The sequence below is a fragment of the Amblyomma mixtum genome, chromosome 6, assembly GCF_055824585.1.
Source record: "Amblyomma mixtum isolate Tamu chromosome 6, ASM5582458v1, whole genome shotgun sequence".
NCBI lineage: Eukaryota > Metazoa > Arthropoda > Arachnida > Ixodida > Ixodidae > Amblyomma > Amblyomma mixtum.
The window spans coordinates 30,512,206-30,517,434 of record NC_143017.1 but is presented as its reverse complement, the minus strand read 5'-3'; the positions used below and the strand labels follow the sequence as shown (position 1 = coordinate 30,517,434).

Genomic DNA, 5,229 nt, shown 5'->3' with positions numbered 1-5,229 from the left:
CACTGATGCCTCAAAAGCACGAGATTATATTGGAAGCGCGGTAGTACAAAAATGGCAAAAAAAGTAAGGCTCCCAAACTATGCATCCATCTTTACTGCCGAATGCTATGGTGTCTCTTCAGCTTTAAGCAGGATAATAAATAAGAGTATTGATAACAGCAAAATATACACAGATTCACTTAGCCTTCTCACGGTGTTACACTCCATAAATGCAGTCGCACGGTTAGTAGGAAGCATAACATAGAAAAAAAATCACAACAAAGCGGCATATGATAAAATTCTGCTGAATGTCGAGGCATATTGCAATACATGTGAATGAAAGTGCCGACCTGTGTGCTGCACAAGTTCGCAGTAGTGAAATCAAAAAGTCAGCATGCCTCATAGAGACTGCATGAAATAAATAGTAATTTTAAGGCTAAATGGGAGACAACTTGGGATAATGAAATAAAAAACAGGCTTCTTTTGGAAAGCGTGCCTTGTGGGAATGGAAGACCTTTACGCCCTAGTAACGTTTTATAGCAGTAATTTTATGTTGTCTCTGCATTTGACACACACACCTGGCACATAACTTCTTAATGACGAATCAAGACAAAGCTCTTTGTGAAAGATGTTGACATGAGCTCACACTGATCCATATGTTACTGGTATGTCGAAAACTCGAAAAAACTGTGAAAAGAAGCATTTCACTGAATTTTATAATGAACGCATCCCTTTTGATTCGTTGCTGGTCTTGGGAGACATTGCAATTGTTGACATACCTTATGTTTTTAGCATTTAAGAGAAGCTGGTTTTATTGATAAATTGTAAACTAGCCTAGAGCCTCAAACGTCTCCGGTATACCTCAGCCACTTTCTCATTACTAAGAATAGGGTGAGGTGTCTATTATTTGGTTGGCAGCGTCGAAATCTTAGCCCAGCCAGGAATGGCAGCTGAGGTAACATGACCTAGTTTTAAAAATTTACCATTAGCCATTTAAAATTTTTGTTCTCCATTATCTTACTAGGTGGCACGAAATAGTTAATTTACAACCGCGTTGTTTTACACTTTTTCTAAACCTCGCACTAAATAATTTTCTTCACCTTGTGGTCGGCGCATGATATCCTTATATGCTCACGCGCCACTGAACCCAACACAACACAAATAACAAAACACTGGACAAACTTAACATGCTGAAATTGCATAAAGCATTGCAGGCTATGATAACTGATATAACGTACCTCGGTTTGCAACCGTCCAACGGACAGTACTCATCACAAGTGAAGGGGTTTCGATTGCCCCACAATGCATCAACAATATGTTCGAACTATCGGATCTTGGTTTAAAAAAAAATATTAAAACAGCTCTCCTCACCGACCCTTTAAGGAAAAGGATTTCTACTACAGAAACCGATTGCTTCCCTCTTTAGAGCACTGATATTTGGTAAGTTTACTGAACGAAAGCATGTCCCTGGAACACAATCGAAGAAGGATCGTAACTTTATTGAGACCATTACTATAGAAACGCCAGAAGCCTTCGTCTGCGCTGCCTTTCATTCAACGCATTTGCCTCCGATGTCTTACAGCAATCGGCTGGCTGCATAACTTTGATGCACTTGTCATCACTTTTATGACAATTTAACGGTGGTTATTCAGTAGCATCTGGCAGAGCAAAGCTTATGCAGCTTAGTCTTGATATGCATCGTCATCCGCTTTGCAGTCAATGTGCAGTTTTGTCTAGTGCAGTCTTGAATTTGTGATGTTGTCGCATCTTCAGCGCAGAGTTCCGAGCAGTTTATCAAGAATCTAAACAGGCATGGAACAATGTTCTTGTTGCCAGCACAACAATGAAAACCTGAAAGAAAGTTGCCCGACGCTCATTATACGCGGAAGCGCACAAACTACTACCTCCCCGCATGGGCGCCTTCGACATGCAGACGTTGGTGAGCTCCGACACCACAGGTTCCTGAGCATCCGCAGGGCGTGGGTAGGACTTTTGCAAATTCCTCTTCCGTTCCCTTGATGGGCTCCGTGGTGGGCGGCTGGCGCCGACGAATGCAGATATTTTATAGCTCTCCTTCCCAACAAAATGATCGCCCTCAGAAAAGCGTGCGGACCGATGTAAGAGCCCAGTACCTCCAGAAATCCAAAGAAATTGTCCCGAACTTTCATGTTGTGCACTGTGACAAGGCAGAAGTAACTGCCAGAACAACATCCTCATACTTGGTTGCAAAAAGCCTGACTGATGCCTTGGGCACGGGTTGCAAGAAAAAATGCCTAGTGATGACCTTCTGCTGGAGCTTAAAGACAGTACCCAACGTTCAAAACTATCCACCATAGTGTCAATCAGGAAAACCCCAGTGGCAATAACTGCAGATAGATACCTAAACACAGTCCAGGGTGTAATTTCTGAAGCCGCCTTCTTCAAACTAACTGAACAAGAAAAGCTGCACGGTCTCAAGGACCAAAATGTCATCGGTGACTACCGTAACATAAGAATACTTTGAAGAAATATAAAACCTTCCGCTGTGACAGAGAGCACTCAAGTCGGCTCTCTGGAGGTGTCGCTATTATTGCACAGAGTCAAGCTTATAACGAGGCATGAAGCTGTTGCAGTCACTGTTCTACATTTCAAAACAATCACACTATGTTCTATATAACTCGAGCCATACTCAACAGTCACACTACATGATCTCGAAGCACTTTTTGAGCAGCTACCAGAGGCATACGTAGTTGTTGGAGGTTTCAATGCCCATTCCGGTTTTTGGGGAATGAACAAACAGATACTAGAGGTCATATTCTAGACGATTTTATTCTGTCCAACAATATTGTAACGGCATACGATTGAATTGGTAGAGGCCGTCGGGAGTCACGAATGCCGTCTTTTCCACATCATCGGAGTGAACAGGCACCTGCCAGTAGCCCGAGAGCAGATCTAGGGTGGAAAAATAACGGGCCCCCTTCAGGCGGTCAAGTGCATCGTCGAGGCGGGGCAGCGGGTACACGTCGAGACGAGTGATAGCGTTCAACTTGCGGTAATCAACGCAGAAGCGGAGTGTTCCATCCTTCTTGCGCACAAGGACGACAGGGGAGGACCAAGGGCTACAAGAAGGGGGGATGATTCCCTGGTCAAGCATGTCGCAAACGTGCTGCTGGATGACTCTCCGTTCAGCTGGCGCGACACGGCGAGGTTGGTGATGAATAGGCCCACGGTTTTCGGTGTTCATCCGGTGTTGGGCCCAGGAAGTGCACCCGAGTTCACTGGCGCTTAGAGCAAGGCAACTGCGATGCTCGAGCATCAAGGCCTTCAGAGAGGCGAGCTCCGCGCAGGTCACGGTGGGCCCAAAGTTAAATGCGTCCCATGATAGGACCGCCGGCGCTGGAGTGCGCGCTGCGGCACCAAGAGCGCGCTGCGGCATACAAATAAAGAAGAGGCGCGGGGAGAGTGCGAGGGGAGAGCGCGCGGCGCTAGCGCGAGAGGTAGAGAACGAAAGAGAACCGCCGCGGCCGGTGGTGTCTGGGTCTCCTGCGCCTCTCTGTGCCTTTCTCTGGTGGTGGTGGAAAACATTTATTTACACATGCACTACTGGAGGTATTGCATGAGCTGACCCAGACGGGGCCAGCCCTTACAAGTACTAGGTGGAGGGTCCCTAGTTCGGGACCCCAGTGGCGTCGGCCGCCGCCCGGGCTCGCGCGACCAAGGCCCGTTGGGCCTGCAGGTCAGAGCAGCCGAGCAGGGTCGCCTCCCAGTCCTCCCGGGTTGGGTTTGGGTGAGGGGGGGTAGCAGGGTTGGAGGGGCAGGCCCACACCATGTGGTAAATGTCCGAAGACTTCTCCACACAGTGCGGACAGCTGCCCGAGAAAGAAGGGTCGAAGTGTTTGAGAGCTGCCGGGCACACCAAAGTATTGGTATACAGGCGAAGCAAAAGCCGCTCCTCCGTCTTTGAGAGACCTTTACACTGCGCGGACCCGCCGTCCCGTAACAATGTCTGCCTGTTCAATACAGGAAAACCACGTACTGTTCTCCAAGCTCTGGAGAGAAAGCTGCGTACACCTGTCATTTTGATCACCATCTGTTTTTTTTTCGAATTTAAATGGGACGTTCCGAATAATCCCTTGAGAAGTGTTCACCCTCCTGAGGTAATTAATTTTGTCATCACCACCATCAATCATCCCAACTAAACCACGTTGTTAGAAGCTCCACGCAGCTGACTGGGAGCTATTTCGGGAAAAAGTGCCTCTTGACCAACTATTTACAGACAATCTCAGTATTGATGAACTGAACGAGGCGTTTACACCTGGTAACATTGCTGCGGCACGTCTTGCTATTCCTTAATCACCGGCAGTGGTTCGACAGCACCACAAATAGCGGTATAACAAAGAATGTAGAGAGGCGAAAAAGAAGCACAATAAAGCCTGGGAAATGTTTCGCAGGCACCGAACTCACGGGAATCTTGCCTTTTTAAAGTTAACAAGAGCTAATGCACGGCGCATCCGCCGCAGCACTGAGAAAAACAACACATGGTTCATGAACATTTCCATTACATACAAAAAATATGGGATAAAGTACATAAATGGCAACTTCTCCTGTTTCCCGATTGCGGTCACTCGCGCGGGAAAGCGGATAGCGAATAAGCGAAAAACCACATCACCGATCGAGGCAAGCCAAACTGCCTGCAGCGCAAATAAGGCGGGCTGCCACACAGCACTGTGCGGGTTTGCTGTTTCTGAGCTGATTGTCCTGTTGGGATCACGTGGTCTGAGTTTAGAGCTAGGTTTTTGGTCCCCCAAAGATGGGGGAAGAGTTAGGTTTTTGCTCCCCCAGAGATGGGGGAGTCGCTGGGCCGGTCCCGGGAATAGTGCAATACCGGGTCGACCCGTGGAGGTGGTGGGACAAGCCCCGAACGCTCCGCCGCGCTACAAAAATCAGTTTAACATCAGTTTGTGGAGGGAAATCGTCCCTCGACAAAAACAAAGATACATTACGGCGACCGATGTCGCCCGGTGCACACACACTCACAGGGAACGTAAGTGCCCAAAAAACAGTGTCCAAGAAAGTTCAAGAGGGTCCATACGCGCGGGGGAAGCACGCCGGGTGGCAAACTGCGCACGACAACCCACGCACAAAAACCCGCGCAGGAACATCGTTCCCGAACATCGCGCACGAACATCGCGCACCACAGAGGCGCCCCACACTTAATATGCCAGGAGCCGCACCGTCACACGGCACCTGCCTACGACGATGAAGCCGGTAG

General features: G+C 48.2%; 1 pseudogene; it reads right to left on the bottom strand.

Annotated features, from left to right (window-relative positions):
• Positions 1–4,808: 4,808 nt before the first annotated feature.
• Positions 4,809–4,928, bottom strand: LOC149338700 (U2 spliceosomal RNA; annotated as a pseudogene).
• Positions 4,929–5,229: the final 301 nt, after the last annotated feature.